Here is a 26,971-nt window from a genome sequence, read left to right as displayed (position 1 = left end):
TTTCCTGTGCATTTGAACTTGGCGCGCGCGCCCAACCTTCCACTTTCCGTCTGACCGTTTCTTCGCTCCCCGATGGAGGTGTGGCCACTCCTGACTCGTGCCCTCCCCCCTGTTGCGAGCTGCCAGCGCTTGATCTCTGGTGCTCTTCCTCTTCCCTGCTCTCTGGCTGTGACGCTGGTCCCGATTTCCAACTGCTCTCCTCTGAGTCCCCTCTGGCTCTATCTTCCTGGGGTGTCCCCCTAGGCTCCCCCCTTGCCCTGGCCACTGGTGCTCCTTTCTGTGAATCTTCTGATTCACTGGAAAGACTCGGAGATCTCGGGTCGTCGTCATCACTCATCTTTTCTTCTGCCTCCTCCCCCTCGCTCTCTGTTTCCTCCCTTGCCCTTGCCTCTGCTCCTGAACCCCTGACACCTGTTATTTTAAAAAAACAAAAAATGAAACTAAATATATCTGAAAACATATTCGTATGAAGCATTGCTTTTAGCAATGTGATCAAATGAACATACATATCATGATAACTGATTGAATCACCTTGCACAAGTCTGATATACGCTAGAGAAAAAGGAAGGTAGATGAAGAACATTTGGAAAAGCAAAGCTGTAATACTTTCTGCAAATACAGTGGTACCACGGGTTACATATGCTTCAGGTTACATATGCTTCAGGTTACAGACTCCGCTAACCCAGAAATATTACCTCGGGTTAAGAACTTTGATTCAGGATGAGAACAGAAATCGTGTGGCGGCAGCGCGACGGCAGTGGGAGGCCCCATTAGCTAAAGTAGTGCTTCAGGTTAAGAACAGTTTCAGGTTAAAAACAGACCTCCGGAACGAATTAAGTACTTAACCCGAGGTACCACTGTACATAAAACTGCATGATACTGGACCAGCAGTCTTTTTCAAATGTTGACTTCATTAACAATTTTTCAAAAAATATTTCAGAAGTTGAAACTGGTTCAGAATTTCTCTCTTTCAACTATTTGCTTAGTTATTGTTTCTAAGTAGCATACGCCCTGTGCAGAAACAGCAGAATTAATTTATATTTAGAACAAGTTTCTCAGTGCAGATGAGTCAATTAAACTACAGGTGCAAGCCTCTGGAAATTTTGGTTTCAGTTAAAACATACTGATTTAAATGTATTTATATGCATGCCTAACTTTGCATAGAATCAGGCTGCAAAAGTTGCAGCGTTTTAAGCATGCAGGAGTTAAACTTCACAGAGGCTCTGCTGAACTGGACTAATAATCTGCTGCTGCTTGAGCATAACAGCCAAGCACTGGTTTTGAAAATGGGAAGTCTGGCTGCTAGCCCAGCACTGTCTTTATTCTATTATAAATTAAGTGTGCATGTACTACAGTTCATTGGAACTGATTATTTCAGTCTTTGGGTGCATATTTCTGGCTCCTTTAACATCTGAACATCTGGTTCAAAGCATTTGTAAACAGAAATACATTGGTTGATACTATCCTTATGCTAATTGAGAAATCTTGATTGGCTATAGACATAAGTTCTCAGTAAGTCAGGTTGTCGTCAACAACAACAACAGTAGTGTGGAAGGTTCACTGCAGTTTTGCAACCAAAAATGCTGGAACACACCTATAAGAGGTCTGTTTGGAAAGGTTCAGAGACCAGCAGACTGAAAGCATCCCATTAATTTCCATAGCTGTATTTCTTAATACATACTTACTTAATTTACCACACCCTGCGCTTCAATCAAGCTATTGTCTTTAGGGCTTGAATACAGTTGGGAACATAACTGAAGTTGAATCCAGACAAGAAGATGGAATGAGATTGTTGGACGTCCTTTTGGCAAATAGAATGTAGGGGGGAATAAGTTAGCTAAAACAGACTAGTCCAGAATTTCTGGTTATCCAGCTTTGAACTTTTCCTACACCCAGTATGTTTAAATTAATATTTATTTATTTATTTATTTAGCTTAAAATAATGGTGGCATTTGACTATGCCACACCCAAACAAAGGTGGAAACTACACACAGATAAAAAACATTCTGAAAATGCTTTTTTAAAAAGCATTTTTAAAAATACATTGAATTTTTCATAAGGCATTTAGTGTCACATTGTATATTGCACTTAAAACACACTTAAAACGTTTTATTTGCAGCTGTACAGCTGAATCCAAAGTGTTTTGACACTTATGATAAGTGTCAAAACAATTTAGATACAAAGCAAGATATAAAACCATAACCTCAAAAGCTGTTGGAAGTACAACAAAAACAAAGCTCACCACCTTCAAAATCAAAATACATATTTTTAAGTCTGGGCCTCTCAGTTTTTAAAGGTTATTTAAAAGGCCTGGGTGAGCAGCAAGGCCTTCATCACCTGCCACTGGAAAAATCACTAGGGTGGTGCCAGGTAAACCTCACTAGGAAGGCTGTTCTAGGTGGCAGAGAATCTTATATGTACATTGTGTTCAAAGGCTGCATTAGATCCTTCTATTGGTTAAATATAAACATATAAAAGTTTTACATTGCATACATTATGTAAAACATGGTAAGTAGTACTATCATGATCATATTACAGGCTTCCAAATTCCCCTCTACAGTTTTCCTTAGCAAACTATCCCTCTCACATGTTTTGTTTTGTTTTGTTGTGTTGTGTTCTTGTTCAGACTGTCTTTTATTTGTTAACTTCTCTCCCTATTGTTTACACCACCGGCACTATTTCGACCAGTTTCCCAAATCACAGGTCATATTCTTTAATTTCTCCATTTGCCTTACTAAACATTTTCTCATAATTTTTCTTCACCAAGCATGCCTTCCCACTCAGTCTTGCATGCCTTCCTTCCTTCCTTCTCTTACATTTGCAGGTTGCCTCTCACCAATCATACCACTAGATTCTCTATCTTGCATTTACTATATCTAAAGAACTCCTCTTGCATTATGTATATGTAGACCAACCATTCACCTACTGCACGGAAATGTGAACGAATTTCTAGCTTGTGGACCACCTGAAGTATGGTTGTTTCCACTCACATTTTATGCTCTTGAAGTGGGCAGAGATCCTTATTCTCAATCTATTTTTAGTTGACACCTATTATTCCATTCATCTGTGTTTATAAATCCCAAGCCATTTCCATCTCTCGCAGTTAAACAGCAACATTAAGGTAGCGTCAAAGAAAGCAATGCAAATGCATTTCAATTAACTCGCTAAAAGAAAAAAAGGCTCCATATCTTGGCTTTAAGTTCTTTTGCCCGATAGATGCCAAATACCGATCAGGACACCTTAGTGAGTAAACACCTTTATATATGAAGAGATGTTCTCTAAAATATGATGGTCCAGATCATTTAGGGCATTAGGGCTGCACTGAAAATTCATAGAACAACTAATACAAAGCAAGCCTTGTATGCTCTCAACAGTTGTTATCAGTAAGTGGGTGGAGCATTCTGCAGAAGCAATATCTTCTGAACACTCTTCAGTAGCAGCCCCCACTCAGAGTTCATTACAGCAGTCTGTTCTTGGGAATACAAAAACATGAAGGATGGTGGCCAGACCTCATTGTTTACATAAATGATAAGAACTATTGGGCAGAGCTGCCACCTGTTATTCCAGGAGCAAAGCCAGCACTAGCGGTACCTTTAATCTCTAGTATACTGCTCATTTTTTGTTAATAAATTGGAAGTCCACCAGTAGTCCATCACATAGCCTCTCGCACTATCCCAATGGCAATGGCGCACTAGTTAGAGGAGCCATTCTGCATTCCTTTCAATATGTTTTCTTTCAGCACAACGTTAGCTGAATATTTTCACTCACTTCGGTTTCACAAAGCACTCACTCTTTCCTTAGCTCTCCCAAGACAACTTGCTTCAAAATGTCATATTTTGCCTAACAAACACTCGTTCAAATCTATCACGTGTACTGGAATAGATGTGAATGTTTCTCTGAGTCCTAGGGCTGGCTCATACAGTATTAAGAAATGGGGTGCAACTGGCTCATACGTCTTTCCTGGCTGCTTCTGATATTAAGGTGGGACTTGACATCTCAGCAATGGTGCAGTCTATGAATCTCAGAAGATGCCTATACCTCTAGATTTCTATGCAAAAAAAGAGAAAAAAACAAGAAAAAAACGACCTTATGTGAACAAGTTTTTATTCCCCCCCCCAACAAGTTGTTTGACTCATTCTCATTTTCCACAGAGAGCACATTCAAAGAATCTCCATACAATAGGACAGCCAATTAACATAGTCCCTTCTTCTCAGATCACAAAACGTTTAAGAATTGGTTGCATATGCTACAGAGTTACCTTTTGACAAAAGAATGCATATATTCTTCCTCAGTTGTACAATGTCATTGTGGGACAGCAGGGGTGCCTTGGTTTTGATGTGCAGCTAAAATCAGCAAGAAAGCACCTTATCACTTCTGAAACTTCAGGCTTTTTTTTGAGGCACTTTTGCACACATCCATTTTTATTTGAAATAGCCTTCCCACAGGCAAGGCCCTCTCTATCTCCCTAGTCGCAGGAATAACCTCCACTTCATACTTTGATAAATCAACACAAAGGGGAAACGGAAATAAACAACAGAACATGAAAACCTACTTTTTCTCCCCAGAGTGAGGCAATGCCTGAATATAAAGAGAGACCAGATTTTTCATATCACATATCAGTAGAAAGCACTCTCATAATCAGATTGGTTAATTTTGACATTGCATTAAGCAAAATATGAATCAGGATTGTGTTTTTCTGCCAGTTGTGGCTCAAGGAATTCTGAAATGTGTTCATGCAACTCTATTTAAGAATGCAGTCCTAAACATGCCTATTACAGGCTTACACCATTCCCCAATGAACTCAGAGGAACTTACTCCTACCGGCCCAGCCAGCCTATCCAAAGGTGAGTGAAGATGAGAGCTGTAATGTCACAAAATCTGAAGTCACAAGTTCCTCACCCCTGCTTTTTTAAACTCCCTGTTGTATTTATCTAAATGTGAGTTTAAACCCCTGGTGAGTAACAAATGTTCTTGACCGGCTATGTTAGTTCAAACCATCTCTTTTCCATATAAGGATGCACTCCACTCCTTACATACAACCAGACATCTCACCACTTTGGGGCTTTGGTCTTCCATACTGGGACATTATATTAATGAGAATATGTGTTACTAATTTTCTTTAACTTCCAGAATTTGTTCTGTTTTCCCTGATAATTTTTTTTAAGAAAAGGATATTGCTGAGGTTTGCAGGGGAGATTCAAGGGCCCCCTTAAGCTCAATGCCCCTTTAGTGCAGTATTTTCAAGATCTCATGGAACCTTCAGAAATTAAATCCTATTGTATATGATATTATGTTACCTTGGGTTGTGCAAATGAACATGCCTCTCAAGATCACAAATGGAAAAAGGTGGTGTACTTTGCTTCCTTGAAACCTTATAAGCAGAGGTTAGATGCCCATCTGTCATGTATGATCTAGTTGAGATTCCTACACTGCAGGGGGTTAAACTAGATGACTCTTGGGGTCCCTTTAAACTCTACAATTCTGTGATTCAAATATCTATTTTGGCCCCAAACGAGAATTTGGTTTCTGGGAACTGGTTTTCTCCCCTAATTTTGTCTTTAAACTGAAACAATTCATGAATTATAAGAGCCATGACCTTTTTCTAAAAATATGGCTTGAAAGTACATTTATGTGCAATATATAGAGCCTAACTTTTGGATAGACAGGTTCTCAAATGAAATGAATTGTAGCTCTTCAAAGAAAAGATAGGCATTGCATATAAATGTTACTAATGAGTACAATGAAAAAAAACTGTTTTCAATCTGCATATTTCAGAAACAATGGAAATTAATATCAAAGCAATTTTAGCTAACTAAACTGAACCAAAATATACGGGGGGGGGGAAAGTATTTTGGTACAAGTGACATTTATGTTCACCAATATTTTTAAGTATGAATACACGGGAAACAAAGTACAACTGAACAATAAGATTTAAATTGCATTCACTCTTTCTGTTTTGCTTACTTTTTCCAATGTTCCATAAGATTTCTAAGGCAGGGGAAATTAATAAAAACACAAGCCAACATGAACCACTGCTCAAAGATAATCTTCAAGCACATTTTCTCACATTACTCCATTAGAGACAATGTAAGTGCTACAGTTTGGATCCCGAAGGCCATGATCAGAAGTAAGCTTGTGGAACTAGGCTTCCTTTGCCCCCCACTCTTAACCCTGCAACCCTCCTTGTAGGGATGTCAGAGGATTCTGTCGGAAATGGGGAAGGGAGTGAAAATTGCCACAATTCACACATTTATCAGATGTTAGGAATGGAAATCACGCAAATGAATAAGAGCAGTATTTCACTATTGTTCTTCTGGTCTGCAAACATTACACAGTTACATTGCTCTTGATGTTTCCTTTCTGTTAAAATTAGGTAAAGGTAAAGGGACCCCTGACCATTAGGTCCAATCGTGACCGACTCTGGGGTTGCGGTGCTCATCTCGCTTTATTGGCCAAGGGAGCCGGCGTACAGCTTCCGGGTCATGTGGCCCGCATGACTAAGCCGCTTCTGGCGAACCAGAGCAGCGCACAGAAACGCCATTTACCTACCCGCTGGAGCAGTATCTATTTATCTACTTGTACAGGGACCATCACGGGGATTCAAACCGCCAACCTTCTGATCGGCAAGTCCTAGGCTCTGTGGTTTAACCCACAGCGCCACCCGCGTCCATTCTGTTGAAATTACATTATTTTCAGCCACAGCAGATAGCAAGACCAACAATGTAGGCTTTAGTAAAAGATGAACTGTAGCAGAATAGAAACAGCAATAATTGTGACAAACATACAGTGGCAGACCTAGATTTTTGGGGTCTTGAGGACCCTTTCAAACCAGCAACGGGGTCTGTCTAAGCACTGTTACTTTCTTTGATGGGGCTGCTCCACAACAGATCACCACATTATATTGAAATAGACATGTTACACTGGAATATTTGTCTTTCTATTATCAACTATATAGTGGTACCTCGGGTTAAGTACTTATTTCGTTCTGGAGGTCCGTTCTTAACCTGAAGCACCACTTTAGCTAATGGGGCCTCCCCCTGTTGCCGCACCGCTGGAGCATGATTTCTGTTCTCATCCTGAAGCAAAGTTCTTAACCCATGGTAGTATTTCTGGGTTAACAGAGTCTGTAACCTGAAGCGTATGTAGCCCGAGGTACCACTGTATATTCACTGCTTTTCAAATGAACCACAGCCTTAACTCTCTCTTTCTCTTTTGGCTCTCATTTATGACACTTGTTTTAGCTAAGTAAAGGCCCTCTCTTTAACTGTAATATTTTGCTCTCAGATTGCACCTCTCATAGGCAAATGGATTAAATGAAGGCATTGTGTTTTAGATTGATTTCTTTTTGAAATGCATACCCCTCCAAACATGGATTTAAAAAGCCACCAGGGCAGCTTACAAAGCATAAAAATCAATAAGTCAAATCAATAAAGTGCAATACATTAAAAAAACAGAAGCAGTATTGTTATGGCGATAAAACCCCCTATTGACCATTTACTCCCCCGTACCCAAAAAACAGGAAAGGCCAGGCCGCCTGGAGCACCATAGCTTTTCATTGGTCTGCTGGTATGAAGTGGGTTTCACTGATTTCCTAAAGACTACATTCTTACTGAGTTGCAGGGGCTTGTACATTATTTGGCCCATATTCCTGCTCAAATGCAGGAAAATTCAGAGCTAGAACATACTCAACAGGTGGCTGTGCTGCCTCTGCATGAAGCCCTCCAGCGAGGAAGAGATAAGGTTCAGGGAATTGCTTCAATTGCCAAACTGCTCACGTTGTTAAGGGTTTAGGGGATCAGCCTGAAGAGCATCTTTGGATTCCTTCCAGGCCTCTGGGGTAGCGAAGAGCAAGTCTTTCTCCTATGCGGCAGCCCTTTAGGTATTTGAAAGGTGCTCTCCTGCCTGGTTCCATCTGCTCTTCTGCAGGGTAAACTTATCTTGCTCTTTCTGTCTTTCCTCATAGGGCCTGTTTTGCACACGTCAGGTAGTCTTCGTTGCCCTCCTCAGAAACTGTTGCAGATTGTCCACATTTTTCTTAAGATGCAGCACCCCAAAGCAGATATAGTAATCCATGTGACTGCACAGCCACACTTTTACAAATTTATTCAATTTTCCCTCTCATTTGAATAGTTTGCAATTGTGCCATTACTAACTCTTTAGAAACTGCTACTCATCTTGGGCTCCATTCTATCTAGAGTCGATTAATTCAAGCTTTGCTGAAATGCAAGGCACATTTTTGACACGATTATCTCCAGCTTTCTATAAGGTTAAGAATTCTACCATAATATGGTAATTTCTCCTTTAAATGTGTACTGTTTTTACCTTGCTGACCTACTCCTTCCTGTTGCTTAGTGTGAAATATGAAAATTATTACAAAAGATATTGGCTCAAATAGAAAATATTAACTTGACCATATTTTTGAAAGATATTATTTAAAGTCTGGAAAATTGAGTTCCAATAATTCCGTATATCAGACAAAAACTTGGCTTTAAGGAAACAGATATGTTGTTATGAAACATAAATAAAATGGAGAATACCTGAAGAATATGTAACTAGTACTTGATCCTATATTGATAAATTAAAGTTTGTAGTAAATTTGATTATGAAGTAATTTTTTCAATGAAACACACATGTGGTCAAGAACCATAAAAGGTGTATGCAGATCAAACAAGCAAATTATTGAATTGATTGTCTCTGACCTTCCTGAACACGCTGAGGTCTGCTGCTGAGTAAATCAAATTTATACTACACTCCCTGAAAAACTGATCCAATCAAATCTAAAACTCAGTTATTCCATTATTGTCCAAGTAGAATATCAAAGTTATTAACAGCAACAGACTACTTGCTATAATATCATTGGCTCAAATGCTCAATAGAAGTAAGTTTTATTGTGCTATTAAGAAAAAGTAACCATGATGACAGGCTGCTGGTGTACAAAGTGCAGTTGGCTTTCATTTATGCCATGATTATTGCAGATATACCACAGACATTTAGAAAAGTTTTAAGTAAAAACTTGAATAGCCAAAAGTGTGAAGCAGTTTTTAAAGTTTTGTCTGGAGACAATCCGAATTTGGTAATTAATTTAGTATCTTGTATAGGACAGTATCAGTGCTTAAAAGCCAAGTCATTTAGCTGATGATATTGTCAAATATGCCTGTTTCTAGTACTCCAGGGATTTTCATTTGCTCTGTGTTAGTGGGAGAAGGCAGCTCTGCACATCTGATATTTGAGATTAATTTTTTAAAAATGGGGTATTGCTAAAATACTCCAAATAAACAAAGTTATATATTCACAAAGGCTCCTTCTGGCCAACAAAAATAATTTTAGAATGTCATTCCTGTGTACTTTGAAATTATAATAAGTAAATCTATGTCTTCCCTGTTCAATGAATTCTGGATTGCCCTAGATAGCATATGAGATATCATTCAGAAGACTTAGATAATCACTCTTCCATAGATAAAAACAGTTTACTTGATTCATCTTAGATTTATTTACATAACTCAAAAGCTATCAGTAGCAGTTTCCCACATACTGGTTCAGAGGAAGAGAAACAGGTAACATAGTCAGATGATAATAATGATATATTAAATTTATAAATCACCCATACAGCCAAGTTCTCTGGGCAGCTTGCATAAACAATAAAAAAGACATGTTTATAATGCAGAGTTGGTCTGCCAACAGGACTGGTGCCTTAAGCCAGCTCCCCGTAGAGCAGCCATGGCCAAACTTGGCCCTCCAGATATTTTGGGTCTACCATTCCCATCAACCCTGACAACTGATCCTGTTAGCTAGGGATGATGGGAGTTGTAGTCCCAAACCAGCTGGAGGGCCATGTAGATCATGTCCTTGTCAATCCTGCTATCTTCCACTATATGCACAAGATGAAGCCAGCATAGACATCACTGAGACAGAAGTGCAAACATGCTGGGAATGTGGGCTTGGAAGAGCACATCTTTGTTTGAGACTGTCCTGCCATGTGATGCCCAAAATCTTCCTGAAGATTCACTCCTGGTGGGTGCAAGTTGCCATGACTCACTTTCATAAAGCTTAACAGTCAAGCCTCATAGACCTTCATCTTGGTATTGGTCATTAGCATCACATTCTCCCATACCCAGAGAGGTGAGCCACTACTGCAATTGCCTTACAAATACCCTTGTCCAGCTCAGTGTCAATGGAAAGGTTGCTAGTTATGGTGGAGCCCAGGTAGACAAAATTGTCTACCACCTCAAGCAGGTGGTCACCAGTCCAATGTTGTGGATTCTTGGTGACATCCTGACCCAAGATGTTAGGTCTTTGTGAGGCTAGTGGTGAAGTCAAACTCCATGCAGACTTGGGCAAAACAGTCGTTGAGTCTCTGTAGAGCTTCCTTGAAGTGCACTGTCAAGACTGTGTCATCTGCTTACTCCATGCAGTGCACTTAAAGAAAATGTTATGAAAATGATGTATAGATGGTATTTGACACCAGCTAAACTTGCTAAAATGTACAAGACAAGAACCAATGAGTGTTGGAAATGTAAAGAAAGGGATAGTATCTTCTGCCACATGTGGTGGACTTGTAAAGAGGTAAAGGCTTCCTGGGAAATGGTATATAATGAGTTAAAGAAAATATTTAAAAATACTTTTGTTAAAAAACCCAGTTTTTTGGGGGTATAGTGGGTGAAGAGATACCAAGGGAAGATAAAAGAATGTTTATGTATGCAATAACTGCGGCAAGAATTCTCTTAGCCCAAAAATTGAAACAACAAGAAGTACCAATGAAGGAAGAGTGGCAGATGAAGATGATGGACTTTGCAGAACTGGGGAAGCTGTTAGGAAAAATCTGAAACCAGCATGATCAAGTATTACAAAAGGACTGGAGTAAATTTATACGATATCTGAAAGATTATTGTAAGCAATTAACATCACTAGCAGGGTTGTCTGAAGATTTGTAATGAGAAGTTTTCTACCTTTCTATATTTATTTAAATCTTGAGCTATTTTGTAATGAGTGTAATTAGAATTGGAAAACGTACAAAATGCAATGATATAAAGGTTAATTTTGAAAGCCATGAGGTGGGAGGGAAGGAAGGAAGTCGATAGGCTCTAAAGAGCCAGGGAGGTAAAGTGGATAATAATGATGTGAATGTATATTATTAAACGGAATATAGATAGATAGATAGATAGATAGATAGATAGATAGATAGATAGATAGATAGTGTTATGTCATCTGCAAACATCTCTGATAGGAACCTGCCACACTTTTGTCTTGGTGTGGAGACATGCAAAGAAGATGAAATTAATCCAGAGATATTAAATATTTGAATACAATATCTTCCTTTGATCATGCAAGATGATAGAAATAAATGACTGCATTCATGTTCAATTGCTGTGGCTGCTAAATCTCTATTGTAGATTCTTTATCAAAGCACTATGAGGTTTTTGTACTTTCAAGGGAAGATTGCTATAGCACAGTATGGTAAAGATAGGAACATAGGAAACTACCTGCGTCAAACCACTGGTCCAGCCAGCTCTGGCAGCAGATCTACAGGATTTCAGGCAGATGTCATTCAGTTTCCCTGGAGATGCCAAGGATTGAATCTGGGACCTAATGAATGCAAACTGTGTGTTCTATCCTCTGATCTACACGTCCCTTAACCCTTTATGAAGTTTCTAATGGAAAAAAATGGGGAGGGAGTGGGAAAGGCAGCATGTAACCCTCAGACCACTCAAATACTTCTAAATACATTTTAAATATGTGTTTATGGGGGAAGTGGGTAGTAAGAATTTTCTATTAAAAATCTGTCTGGAAATGGAACAGGATAGGCTTGATCCTATCCATTCTGAAAACTGGGAGGGAGCCAACTTTAATTCAAATAGCCCATTCCTGCTTACAAGTATAACAATAATGTTTGACTGATATGCCTTACACTCCTTCTGAAAGATATGTCAGTGTCTGGACAACAGAATAAACCATAGATCCTTGCTTCCATGAAAAAGCAGTGTGCTAGGGCATGTTGTCAAATTGCTCTTGCTACACTGTTCCCCTAGTGGGAGGAATAAGCCAGAAGCCTTGACTCACCATGACATCCAAAGAAGTGCTTGTAGGCTGTTTCCAAACCAACCCCTATCTGAAGCCAATGTGTGTTGGCTTCCCAACTTCAGGTACTGGTTTGGGGGTCATGGTTCCTGGTTTGTTGCTTTAAGAGAGGAGCAGAGCAGGAGAGATTTTGCAGCACACTGCTTGCTCATGGAAAACAATGGTTCATGGCTCACTGAGTTGTCTAAACACAGCCTATGCTGTGGTTGTTCTAATGGATTCATCAGTTAGCACTATCGTTCTACAAGGTTTATGAAAACTGAAACTCAGAGATAGATCAAAATATTAGCCTGTGCTGTTTAGTCATGTATTTCCACACAGAATAAATAAACAGGGAAGGGCAGTGGATGAAATTAAGTTACCTACCAATAATACATTGGTAGGGATCTTTCCACAGACTTATACATACATGCTTCCTCTTTATGAAACTGAAGGATCAGATTTGGGCTTAATTACTTTTTTTTAAATGCAGTTCTATTAGTTTACTGAGTTGCACATTTCAGTGTATGGAATCCAGATAGTACCAATACACATCTAACTGGGTACAAAAATGTGATTTAATTGGCTTTTCTATCAGCTTATTCTTACAAGTTGTTGAAATAAGCTCTTTGAATGTGTAACCAGTTCTACAGCCTCACAACAGAGCCAGTGTATCATGTAACAGTTAATATTTTCATTCTGTTTTGATTGGGAGTGAATGTGTGAAAAGCAGACTTGGAGGATGCCTGGTCTCCTCTCTTTGCATACTTAACTCCAGGAATATCAGGCCATCACAATACTAAAGCTAAGCAGGCCTGTGTCTGGTCAGTGCCTGGATGGGTAACCACCTGGGAACCATATGTAGACTGCCTTGGATTCCATGATGGAAGAAAGGAGGGATATTACTATAAAGAAAATAAACACATAATACTAATGGTGCACCATCAGCTCTTCAATTCAAGGCCAGGTATCTCTACTAAATGCTTCCATATTGTTCAGTAAGACAAAAATCAAGTATAATTCCATAAACTTGGCTCTGAACCCAATTATCCTCTAGGAAGCCGTATACAGACATTCCGATAATTTTCCTCTCTGTTTTTAACCACTTATAATGTTCATCAGTTAAGGATTAACATAGTTTAGTTAATCTGTGCAACATGTTTCTAATTAAACTTTCCCCATAGCCCAAACTGTAGCATATTTGTGAGAATTAAATTTAGAAAAAGATAAAGTGATATATGCACAGATCAAAAGGCATGTTAAATTATAAAAGCACCTGATTCCTTGTTCCCTCAGGGCTCATAATACTTCAGCAGAGCAGTAAAAATTCAACACTTTCCCCCTAATTCCACATGCTAAACTCAAAGTGCTCAAACACTGCAATGGCACTGTTTTGAAATATCGCTGTTTTTGCCCCTAATATTAGGGATTGGAACCCCTCATATTAAGTTTCTCTTGTTTATCCTAAACCAATCTGCTAAATGATGCCTTCCATGGCATCAGAGCGGCTGATCCAATGATAGCCTGAGCAGACATAACACCTCAGATCTGCTTCAAGTCAACTGATGTCAAAGCAGTGACAGTAAATTTAGGGCCAGGAAGACTGAGAATGCAAGAAGCTGACAGATCCACCATGATACCAAAGCAGGTAGGCAATTAAGGTGGAGAGGACACTGCAAGAAGGAAGATGGAAGAAAGGAATATAAATATGTTGTACTGATGGTGCCTTTACTATATAACACCCAATTTCTCATTGTTCTGAGACTGGGCCTTGCAGGTATTTAAGAATGTGCAGGATTGTATCCAATCCATAATGATTTATTTATTTATTTCAAATACTTCATCCTATGCTTTCAACATCATTGTGATGCAAGTGCAATTAAATCTGTTTCAAGTGGGAAAATTTGATATTCAAGCACCAGCCTAGATCAAGTTTAAAGGCTCTGTGCTTTAACAAATAACTGGGTTAAGGATCGGGATGCTGGAGGAATCCATTGAAAATGGACTATGAAGCGGGTTTCCTTCTGTCCACCCACTGAATCCCCATCAGGGCGCAAACACTTGCTATAAATGATTTTTGCCTTCGTTCTGTACAAAAGTTTTAAAAAACCCACAGGTGCACATTATACATAAACAGACATGTAAATTGCTTTGTAATGTATGTCAGTTACATATTTATTGTTGTATAATTACCACTGTTTCAATATAAGATTCATTGTTTTTATTTTTCCTGAATTATTGTTTGTTGACTTTGGGAAAGTTTTTGTTTTGTTTTGTTTTGTTTTGTTTTGAACTCAGAAGTAATTCAGTGGGGTTTACTCCCAGATAAGGGAGGTTAGGATTGCAGTTTTAATCCACTTTCTATTGTTAGTTTTAAGAACCAATGGAATGCATTGTTCCTTACTGTTCTTTTCACATGGAAATAAGCTTGAACAACTTTCAAGCTTTCAAACACACTAACAGGGCAATTTTCTGAATACGATTTACATTTACAAAATAAATTGTTGCTGTTTTAAAAATAACTTGTATGTAGTTAAGTTGCAGTAAGAATTCATACAATCCAGGACACAAAGAGCAAAATATTGAAAGGTACCAAACTGTTCCTTCTTGAAGTCCCTGAAGTGAGGGGAAAGAGACAGGATGACAAGTTTATACTAAATTGCAAGCTAGATAGATAGACTAAAATCTTAGCCCCACTTACTTGGGAGCAATCGGATTTGGTAGACAAGCATAGAATTGCAGCTGACTTTGTGGTGGACCATAAGCCGCTTCACTAATTCATTATATTTGGAAGGGAAGGTAAATATCTGTTGATATGAATGGACACTGCACACGAAGAGATACATAAGAATACATATATATTCACAACAGTGGAAGACAAAATAGAAAGCAGATTTGGGCAAAATAAAGCAATTGCAATAGAATAGGAATGCCAGAATGGATTGAGGCATGCCCGTATTTCCCTAATGAAGAAGCCCTGTGAATATCATAAATACAGGTCCAACCTTGCAATTCCAACAATAAACGTTTGAGTTGTGATCAACTACAGTATTAAAGTAAGGTTGAATTTGAATGTTAAAAGCAATGCAAATTGTACTGCTGCAAATACCCCAAAGGCACAGTAAACAACTTTTAGATTAGATGGCAGCTGTATGGAACTCCTACACAAGCAAAATCAATTTTAGGCCAATTTAGATATTATGTAGCCTTACATGAACTGATATGTGGAAGCTTTGCAACAACTTCAGTTGAATCCTTGAGGCTGATACATGGGTTAAACAATCAACTGTTTCCAAGCTGCAGCAAATATTGCTCTTTCTTCTGTCTACTATATGTCTATATGTCTTCGATGTATTAGAGAAGCTGTTTCTAATTTTTCAAGGCTGGCTTGAGCCAAAATAGGAGATACTCCCCACATCCATTCCATGTAGAGAAGTGAGATGGACAGACAGCTGAATTTCTTCAACACTGGAAACAGGACAGTGTACTCCGCTACACGTAAAGACAGGAGCATAGTTTAGTGGGTGCAAGACAGATCCTCATTGAACATTGCACAGATCGCTCTGTACTCCCAAACCTCACTTCCTTCTTGCTAACATTTACTACCTTAGGATGTTGCCTCATTTCCCCAATGGTAGGGATGGTCCTGTTGTGTTTACTGTCTAACACTGCTCACCTCATAATAGCTTCATTGAAATTAATGGAACTAACTTAGTAATGTTGATTAACTTAAGTGTGTCCAAATATGAATAAAACTTAGTTGAATGTCACTCTTGGTGTCAAACAGAAAATTCACTACCTATGTTTTATGTAAACCATTTAGAAGGAATTTACAATTAAGCAGTATACAAATTCTGTTAAATAAATAAACAAAAAACTTAACTTCCTGACCTCTGATAGAATTGTTTGACAGCAAGTTTGTATGGTTTCCTTAACATCTTATTGACATATTGAGTGAATCATTTTAAAAATGTTTACCAGAATCACTCAAACAAATCTTAAAATTATGAAATATAGCAGGCTTCCAGTTCCTGCAGATTCTTGGTGTTTGTATCATAGAGGTTTCATTGTCAAGCATTTATACTCTCCTGGCTTACCCAAATGATAGCTTTTGCCAAGTTTGATATGATTCAGTTGTTATATTTGGCACTGTGACATATACAGTTTGCCCGATAAGTGTATGTATTTGCTTACAAAATGTCCCCTATAATTTAATCACCTGCAAATCCTGCTTGAAAATATATTCCTTGACACAATATACATTATTACTGAAAACAAGGGTAGAATTTGCCAATCTTTGGATCTCTTTCTTGGCTTCACTGAATAAACATCACACTTTGAACTAAAAAGTTAATAGGGTTAATTTACCCTAGTACACTACGATACTGTCAGCTACATACTGAAGTTTACAGTAATTTCAAAGCAGTGCATACAAAATAACACCTTAATAATTGGGTTTATTCAAATGCGTGTTCTGTTTGGTCAGAGGGTCATTTGGCTCCATCCACCCAAAGCTCTGCAGAGGGTGACCTCTTATGCATAACCAAAAAAGAATAAATGCAACACAGGCTAAAAGAGGACATAACATTTGCATGTGCTGATTTATATATAGAGATACAGACATAGAAACAATTGCTATATAATACATAGAAATGCAATACACCTCACCACTAGCAATACACCGACTTATATACCTGCACAGTCTGCTGCTCAGATGGCAACAGTTGATGGGCAATTTCAAAGCTCCTACTCTCCCTTCTTATGGTTATTTTTATTTAAACTGGAGTTGTACTGGATAGGCATTCAAATAGAAAACTATTCTGTGTGAACTAGAACACAAAGCCCCTAGCTGCCTGGGCAGCCCCTCTTGTCAATGACAAACAAGTGGGAACTCCATATTCAGAGAAATGTACTCCTTATCTATGAGGGGGGGGGAGAAAGTAGAGCATTAACATTATCATCCTAGTCTGCTGGAGACAGAACTCTGGACTAGATGTAGACCAGTCATTTGGCCAAGATAGTTTGGGCTCTAGAATCTGGAAGGCCTTGGGCATGGCACCCTAGGTTGGGTGGCTCCTAGCCAGGAAGAGGTGGGGCATGCAAAATGAGAATTATTTGGCTATATCTGACAATTTTGTGTACTCTGAAAAAGTGGAGATGGTAGCAGTGTAATGGTGGTGGGTTCTGAAAAATGTTCAGCAGCTTTCCCATCTACTGCAGTCCCTTCTGAGCCAAGACAGCACACCAGGTACAAGGCAGAAGTAGAGTCTGTTCCCCAAATATCAACCATTACCGTAATTTCCCGTTAAAAATTACCAACTTGACCCAACATCCAATGCATATGCATACTAATATATATAAGAGCATTTTGCAATTCATACCAGTTTTAGGTATGCTGGCAAAGTTTTCCTAGCAGCAGCATATGTGGGGAGAGGAAAAGAGGGAGATTTTTCTTAAGCCACCACCTGCTACTTTGGCACACGGTAAGCCTGATGATCTGTGGGAGTTCTCCTGAGGAGTTGCCTCATGGATCAGCAGACCTGCCAATGCAATGAGTATCAGCATGTGAGGATGCGAGGGAGGGATATCTCCTCTCTCTTTCTCTCCCCTTGCATGGCACTGATATTCAGCTATGGAAGGCCTGAAGGAGAATGAGGGGGTGTCAGAGAGGAGAGCTTTTAGAGAGATTTTAAGTTACTCCCAAAGTTTTCAGAAATTACTGGCTTTATTTCTGAGTCAATCCAAAATGAGTTGCAGCAAGTGCAGTCACCTCTGGTTAGCTTGTACAGAAGCTTGTGTTTCTAACTCCTGATTGTTCACCATCAGTAGAAAGCAAACCAGGTAAAATTGGATAGAATTTGACATCAGGAAAATTGTTTGTATCAGTGGAGCTGCAATATTGGTGTCAAAAATCAAATTTGCTGAATTACTTGGTTCTCTGCCGCTACATCTTTTATGAATCAGTATTTAATAGTATTGTACAATACTTGCATTTTTTGTATTTTAAAAAATTGCTAGTTCTAGGAACCTTTGCATTTACCAACTGTATGATGTTGATATGCTTAAGGATAGCAACCTGCTGATAAACACCCTCCCTAACATATATATTTCTATTAAAGCAAGGGAATGACTAGTACAACTTAACTCTAACTTTGCAAGTCAGTGTGGTATAGTGGTTAAGAGCGATAGACTCGTAATCTGGTGAACCGGGTTCGTGTCTGCTCCTCCACATGCAGCCGCTGGGTGACCTTGGGCCAGTCACACTTCTTTGAAGTCTCTCAGCCTCACTCACCTCACAGAGTGTTTGTTGTGCAGGAGGAAGGGAAAGGAGAATGTTAGCCGCTTTGAGACTCCTTAAAGGGAGTGATAAAGCAGGATATCTTCTTCTTCTTCTTCTTCTTCTTCTTCTTCTTCTTCTTCTTCTTCTTCTTCCTGCCTTAATGGTGAGCCATTTCTGCATTGCTTTGCCCATGAAGGAAGGTACACTTCATTGAGAATAAACAGGAAAACACAGAAGGGCAAGAGCTACATGCACTCTGAGGACAAACTGTTCTTGTGCTGCTTTTAGAACACTATTTAATAAATGCACGTATCACTGGTTCACTTAGAAATAAAAGAGTTCCAAATTCCTCAGCAGGCAGGTTACAGCCATGACATTATTTGGGAGGGTAGAGGGCAGGTAGAGAAGTATTTGAAAAAGTCTATGCCTTAGCTAGTGCTTTTTTTTTTCTTCTAAAAAAATGTTTAGGGAGACTCTCCTTTTGACTCAAGAAAATCACAATTTTAGAGTTAAAATCAGGAAAAATAAATACAGTAAATGCACCAAAGTACAAAGATTCACAAAATGTTTAGGGGTATGCGTACCCCCAGACAACAAAGCACTGGCCTTAACCAACCATTTACATTTGTAAAAATCATCACACATAATGTTTTACTCAATAAGATGCAAGAGATAGAATATTTTATCTTTCAGCATTCTAAATACTAAAAAATCAAAACTCAAAGCTGCAATAATAAATAGGGCAGTGTGAATAACCAACTGTGAACAAATCAAGATGGGAGACTCAGAAGAATGGTGAAAAGGAATCTTAAAGAGACATAATAGCTGAAAGGATCTTATGATCTCCAAATTAGGAAGCATAACATATATCCCAAAACCACTTTGATTCTTTTGTTCTTTTAAAAATACAGCAAGATTACTGTGCCTCCTGCAGGGGCCACATTGTTAGAGGGTTCTACCCAGTTTTCCCTCTCAAGTTGAAAAGTGTTGAATAGGTACAAAATGTAAGAGCCTAGAACTCATTAAATGGAATACTGCTGAACAGAAGACAGTGAATCCAGGCTCCTTTTGAAGAGCCATTTAGCTAGGATCTGAAACCAGCCTGTTTGTAAGTTTGTGATCTTTTTACACACGATTAGTGGAGGATCTTATCACTTTCTGAAACCACCATTGAATCCCTACCTACTGCACTGACAAAGAAGTAGGGAATAAAATGTACTTAACCCCACATTTCTTCCTCATTATGTGTGCCTCCAGAAAGCCTTCAGCACAATGAACATGTACAAAGAAGTTCTGCCCAGAAACTAAACTACGGATTACTTGAAAGGGGGATCTTTGTGGGGAGGGCTTCCTTTTTGTGTGGCACTGGGTGTTCTAAAGGCTTCCTTCACCTTCCTCTCTTTCCCCAGCTTACTGTATCCGAGGTGACTTCCAGCAGACCTTTTTATTGAGCATTCATCCTGATTTGTTTCTGGAGAGATTAGATAACATTGGCTATTAATTAGGCATTCATCTTCATCTGCTTTATAGGGAGGTTAGACTACAACTGCATCAAGCAAATGTTATCCTACACTTTTCAGTGCATTTCCCCATAACCTTACTTATCTCAAAAAGTCTGATGTGTTGTTATTTTTTGGGGGGGAGCAGGTTTGTTGAACTAGAACACTAATGAACTTTAACCATACAATGTGAATTTGCTGGTATGTGATTAAATCCCATCTGAAAATATTGACAGTCTGGAAGCACCTGTAGTCAGAGTTGGATCCCCTATCCTCCTTAACCCCAACCCCCACAATAAAACCCTGTTTTACCTCATGTTTTACCTCAAGTTCCATGCATAAATATAAACACATTTCTGTAAATCTATTCCTCACTGTCTAAACCCACATCTCTTGCCAAAGGTTTCATCCATTATATTCTTCATTTTCTCAAAGACCCCAGCTCCCACCTTCTCCAAACTAGTCCTCATCCATGGTCCTTTCCGCCTAACTTACAGGATTCCCAATGATTCTCTAGAACTCCATGTCTAAAATGAAGGTTGTGAGGGCTCTGCTCAGAGCAGAAATGACACATACCCAACTGGAAACGGCAATTCCTCCATAATCTCAGGTAAATGAGTTTACTGATTGTGTTTATTTAGTGATGGAGTTACCCAAGGCCATTTTCAGAGCAGACTTAAACTGCTCCCATCAAAAGCCGACATTGCATACAAACACATAGGAAGCAGCAGGCCTCTTAGGCATCTTGTAATTACTTGGTTTGTTTCCACTAATTTTCTCTCAGCTTTTGATTTGTATCAGGAAATATCAAACTCATTTGATCATCTTGTTCAAGAATTTTCTACACAGATTTAGACTGTGAATACACTACTGGCTTAAAATGCAGCTAGGTCATGCTTTTTCTCAGTTCAGACCAAAGCTGAATGGGGGAGAAATGACAGGATAGATATGGGTTGTGTCTAATGTCATGTTACTAGTAATTCCTCTAAAGAAACCCTCCTGCTTAACAAAACGGATTTTTTCCCTTCTTAAACATTTTACACTGGGAAACATACTGAAAAATTCTCACTATTTCCAAATAAAGTTGGTGATTACAAATCACTTTGAGACACTCCAACAGCGACTTGAATTTTGAAAGAGGTACTTGGAAATCTTCACATGTCGATATGAAAAGTAAAATGCAACTTAGTAGGAAAAAGATGTCATTACTGGTTGCTCTGTTTACTTGGAAGAAAATTCCACTGTGCTGAAGTGACTTACTCATAGATAAATAGGTACAACATAGAATTGGACAGTCCACATTCTCTTACTCTGTGTTAAGGTGGGAGGGATGCAGTTGGGACAAGTGGGGAGGGCTGCAATGGAAGAACTTCTTCCTGTGCTGTATTGTTTTATGCTGAGCCTTGTTGTGCTTCAGAGGATGGGTCACAGTGTTAGAGACTGATTGTGGTAAACCATCTTTGAACCTAAGGAGTACAGCAAAATGGATGTGTGTGTGACCCCCCTCCTCTCTGTGCTACCTGAAAGTGGTTCTTTCAATACATGGTTATTGAGCATTTTTTCTCTTAACTGTAGAAACTACTGAGCCTCTTGGGCTTGTCGATCTGAAGGTCAGTGATTCCGAATCCACGTAACAGGGTGAGCTCCCATTGTTCTGTCCCAGCTCCTGCCAACCTAGTTCAAAAGCATACCAATGCCAGTAGATAAATATATACCACTGCGGTAGGAAGATAAACAGTGTTTCCATGCACTCTGGCACTCATCACGGTGTTCCATTGCACCAGAAGCATTTTAGTCATGCTGACCACATGACTTGGAAAGCTGTCTGTAGACAAACGCCTGCTCCCTTGGCCTGAAGTGAGATGAGCGTCGCACCCATAGTCAAGTTTGACTGGACTTAAGCGTCCAGGGGTCTTTTACCTTTACCTTTATATGCATAGCAATTGGGATACAGTCTAGCATTTATCATTCTGAGGAACTTCCTTTTCTTGGCCACAACCTCTTATATGCATTTTTGGATGTACCGACAGAAAGATAAGGGATTAAGGAAACCTAAACATTCAGCATTTCCTTTTCTTAAATTCCTTAGTGCCACCTTCACTCCTCAATGCAGAACATTTCCAAGGTCATAGCAACTCTCCCAGGATGTGGCTGCACTTGTGACTAGGGCTGCATGAGCATCCTACTGCTTAATACAAAATAAGCTGAACCTTTCTGGGCATTCAAACTAAAGCTAAAAACTTTTTGAGTGTGTTCAAAGCATGCAAGGCACCTGCAAAATACCTTTTACTGCCACCTCCCTCTTTTTCCACCTGAAGGGACCTTGAGTCTGTGCAGAGGAAGGAGGTGGCAGCTGCTCCTCAAGGCCTGGTGGAACATGTTTTTCTGCTGGAAATGGGACTGAGACTACTAGCTTAAAATATTTGCTGACTGGTAAAGCTGAATAATGAAGCTGCTGGACAAGATTTGGGATGCAGTGCCACTCACATGTGCATCTAACTTTGACCAAACTCTGTTATGCTCTCTTGGGGCTTCACACAGAATGGAGATGTTTTAGCCAAATGTTCCTTGGGATTTGACAGCAGAAAGAACAAAAAGATCACAATAGGAACATTCAACAATACTTTCTAAGAATTACAGCATGAAAACAAAAGCAACAGAAATAAGCCAAGTATAAACATAACTCTCTTTTGAAATCACTAATTCATAGCTTGCTCAACACCAGGTTCTTTGGGAAACAGGAGAAAATCTATTGTTTTATTTCAATAAAGCAAATAGTGACCTGAGATCTCCATGATTATTGTTTTAACAGGAAGATTATTTGTGTCAGTGTGATGTACACAATGACCATTACTTTTGTCTTATTTAATGGACCATATGTTTACGAGTCTTAATTATCAGGACAAACATTAAAGAAAGGAGATAGCAAACAAGACTTTCAATATGCTTGACATTTATTTTACACTTGCCTGAATAGATGTTTACAAGCATCTTCCCTCAAAGTGTTCAAGCATGGGAAAAACCTTTTCCACCAACTAGTGTGACACAAAGTCAAAGCTTTTGGAGTCTCCAGAACTGGATGTTGAACAAAATGTGAGGGGAGGCAAAAGCTGACGCTGATGCTGTTTATAACAATCTTAAGATGGTCTGCAAGAGGAGTTAATGCAGATATAACTAGTTTATCCTCACCAGATACAGTAGCTGAAAAATGTCAGCATGCACACAGGGCTAGCAGGGCAATGAAACAATAATACTAGTTCTATATTAAAAAATAAAATCTAGTAATTGCTTGGTTCTGTCTTCAGCGCTAGTCAGATCACACAGGTTGCTTGTGAAGTAAAGAGCAAAATCATGGGGAAATGGCTGGGGAAGCTTTTGAGGAAGTCTCCAGCAGCAACTGTGGGAGAGGCCTCATGGGCCTCATTCAGAGCCACTGGAGTCTGCAGAGGACAGAACAGAGCCACCAACCTGATAAAGAACAAATACTTCTGGATATTAAAAAAACAGCAGAATCTTTTACAGCTGGCACAGAGTTTAACTGCATATTAAATACATAGAACATAAGAGTCTGCTGGATTAGGCCAATAGCCCATCTAGTCCAGCAGCTTGTTCTCACAGTGGCCAACCAGACCCTGGTGGAGACGCTGCAAGCAGGACTTGAGCACAATAGTATTCTCCCCTCCTCTGGTGTCCAACAACAGAAGCATACTGACTTCAAAAATGGAGGCAGAGCATAGACATCATGGCTAGTAGCCATTCACAGATGCAGCACACTGAGTTAGCAGCTTCACTGAGCCCACGGTAACCCCAAGGTCTTGTTCTTGCAATGTTTCTGGCAACTTTTGCTAGTTAATGCACACCCATTCATAGCTATTGAACAATCCAACTCCGATGCAATTTGTCTTCAGTTCAGAATGGCATAGTAGTGATTTTTTCAATTCAAAATATATCACAGGACTAGACTGATACCTAATTATATAGGGTTGGATAAAGACCTAGGCGTGCTTGAAATAAGCCCATGACTTAAGATCAATTGATTTCATAGGGTCATAGAATCATAGAATCATAGAATCATAGAGTTGGAAGAGACCACAAGGGCCATCGAGTCCAACCCCCTGCCAAGCAGGAAACACCATCAGAGCACTCCTGACATATGGTTGTCAAGCCTCTGCTTAAAGACCTCCAAAGTAGGAGACTCCACCACACTCCTTGGCAGCAAATTCCACTGTCGAACAGCTCTTACTGTCAGGAAGTTCTTCCTAATGTTTAGGTGGAATCTTCTTTCTTGTAGTTTGGATCCATTGCTCCGTGTCCGCTTCTCTGGAGCAGCAGAAAACAACCTTTCTCCCTCCTCTATGTGACATCCTTTTATATATTTGAACATGGCTATCATATCACCCCTTAACCTCCTCTTCTCCAGGCTAAACATGCCCAGCTCCCTTAGCTGTTCCTCATAAGGCATTGTTTCCAGGCCTTTGACCATTTTGGTTGCCCTCCTCTGGACACGTTCCAGTTTGTCAGTGTCCTTCTTGAACTGTGGTGCCCAGAACTGGACACAGTACTCCAGGTGAGGTCTGACCAGAGCAGAATACAGTGGCACTATTACTTCCCTTGATCTAGATGCTATACTCCTATTGATGCAGCCCAGAATTGCATTGGCTTTTTTAGCTGCCGCGTCACACTGTTGGCTCATGTCAAGTTTGTGGTCAACCAAGACTCCTAGATCCTTTTCACATGTACTGCTCTCAAGCCAAGTGTCACCCATCTTGTATTTGTGCCTCTCATTTTTTTTGCCCAAGTGCAATACTTTACATTTCTCCCTGTTAAAATTCATCTTGTTTGTTTTTGCCCAATTCTCTAATCTGTCAAGGTCGTTTTGAAGTGTGATCCTGTCCTCTGGGGTGTTAGCCACCCCTCCCAGTTTGGTGTCATCTGCAAATTTGATCAGGATGCCCTTGAGTCCATCATCCAAGTCATTGATAAAGATGTTGAATAAGACCGGGCCCAAGACAGAACCCTGTGGCACCCCACTAGTCACTCTTCTCCAGGATGAAGAGGAACCATTGATGAGCACCCTTTGGGTTCGGTCAGTCAGCCAGTTACAAATCCACTGAGTGGTAGCATAGTCAAGACCGCATTTTACCAGCTTCTTTACAAGAATATCATGGGGCACCTTGTCAAATGCCTTGCTGAAATCAAGGTAGGCTACATCCACTGCGTTCCCTTCATCTACCAGGCTTGTAATTCTGTCAAAAAACGAGATCAGGTTAGTCTGACATGACTTATTTTTCAGAAATCCATGCTGACTATTGGTGATCACAGCATTCCTTTCTAGGTGCTCACAGACTGTTTGCTTAATGATCTGCTCCAGAATCTTCCCTGCTATTGATGTCAGACTGACTGGGCGGTAATTATTTGGGTCCTCTCTTTTCCCCTTTTTGAAAATAGGGACAACATTTGCCCTCCTCCAGTCTGCCGGGACTTCGCCTGTTCTCCAGGAATTCTCAAAGATGACTGCCAGTGGTTCTGAGATCACATCTGCCAGTTCTTTTAATACTCTTGGATGCAGTTCATCTGGCCCTGGAGACTTGAATACATCTAAACTAGCCAAGTATTCTTGTACTATCTCCTTAGTTATTCTGGGCTGTGTTTCCTTTGCTGAATCATTTGCTCCAAATTCTTCAGGTCGGGCATTGTTTTCTTTATCGGAGAAGACTGAGGCAAAGAAGGAATTGAGGAGTTCAGCCCTTTCTGTGTCCCCTGTTTGCATTTCACCATCTTCTCCTCTGAGTGACCCAACTGTTTCTTTGTTCTTCCTTTTGCTACGAACATACCCATAAAAGCCTTTTTTGTTGCTTTTAACCTCTCTAGCAAGCCTGAGTTCATTCTGTGCTTTAGCTTTTCTGACTTTGTGTCTACACGTGCTGGCTATTTGTTTGAATTCCTCTTTGGTGGTTTCCCCCCTTTTCCATTTTTTGTACACATCCTTTTTTAATCTTAATTCAGTTAAAAGTTCTTTTGATAGCCACCCTGGCTTCTTTAGGCACCTTCCATGTTTCCGTCTCATTGGTATTGCCTGACGTTGTGCTTTTACTATCTCCCTCTTAACAAACTCCCAGCCATCATGAACTCCTACCACAAGCATGACTAAGTGTGGATCCAGCCCATAGCCTTCAAAAAGGAAAGTTTGATCACAGTTCCTACTGCCCTTTCCTTTTGGCCTGCACATCATAAGCTATTAAAACTGAGCCATGCCACCCATCACTCACTGATATCATTTTTCATCTTTTAAAGTTCTCCAAATAGACACTGCTTTACCAAGGTTGACTTTGCACTCAGTCAAAAGTACAAGGAAGATTGTTTCACCAGGGACACATGTAGAAGCTATCAGACACTAGATTGCTTGTCCGTCACTGCTCATTGGATTTTCTATTTGTCTTTATCAGCTGTAAGGGTCACTGATAAAGGCACTGCTTGTGCAGTAAGGATTGTATTACTCTGAAATGGAAGGAAGAAAAGACTAAGAAAGGGGGGGGAATGTTTCTATGTAATAATTTACTTAACTGAGATGAACTGCTACAAGCAATAATACACCCAACCATAATACCCCCCCACACACCTTATCTGCGGTTTATCTACTGACGTGAAAACATGTTGTCACCCCAGGGTACAATACAGTGGTACCTTGGGTTACAGGCGTTTCAGGTTACAGACGCTTCAGGTTACAGACTCCACTAACCCAGAAATAGTACCTCGGGTTAAGAACTTTGCTTCAGGATGAGAACAGAAATCGTGTGGCGGCGGCGTGGTGGCAGTGGGAGGCCCCATTAGCTAAAGTGGTACCTCAGGTTAAGAACAATTTCAGGTTAAGAACGGACCTCTGGAACGAATTAAGTTCTTAACCCGAGGTACCACTGTAATCATCAGAGGGTGTCGCTCACTTGCTCCCTCTGAGGGTCTAGACTAGTTTTTATATCAGACAATTCCTAATAATTATTTTTGAAACCCAAGTACATTTTGCAGCTAGGCCTGTGACAGCTGTGTTCTTTGTCCCCTGCGAGAGGCAATATGCCTCTGAATACCAGTTGCTGGGAACTGCTAATGTAACAGATGCTATTGTGCTCATGCCCTGCTTGCG

At 39.8% G+C, this 26,971-nt stretch overlaps 1 protein-coding gene across 4 annotated transcripts in view; it reads right to left on the bottom strand.

The window, feature by feature from the left end:
• The window catches only part of CHRM3 (cholinergic receptor muscarinic 3), a 228,594-nt gene that overhangs the window by 126,888 nt on the left and 74,735 nt on the right, over positions 1–26,971 (bottom strand). The window contains exon 1 of one of the 4 annotated variants that reach the window (XM_081188105.1): positions 532–587. The exons of the other annotated variants lie outside the window; for them this stretch is intronic. The gene's annotated coding sequence lies outside the window, so the exon portion shown is untranslated. Of the gene's footprint in view, positions 1–531; positions 588–26,971 lie in introns of those variants that run through there. 4 annotated transcript variants of the gene reach the window in all.

Source organism: Podarcis bocagei (genome assembly GCF_964188305.1).
Source record: "Podarcis bocagei genome assembly, chromosome: 3".
In the NCBI taxonomy this organism is placed as follows: Eukaryota; Metazoa; Chordata; class Lepidosauria; order Squamata; family Lacertidae; genus Podarcis; species Podarcis bocagei.
This window is presented reverse-complemented; position numbering and strand designations above follow the sequence as displayed.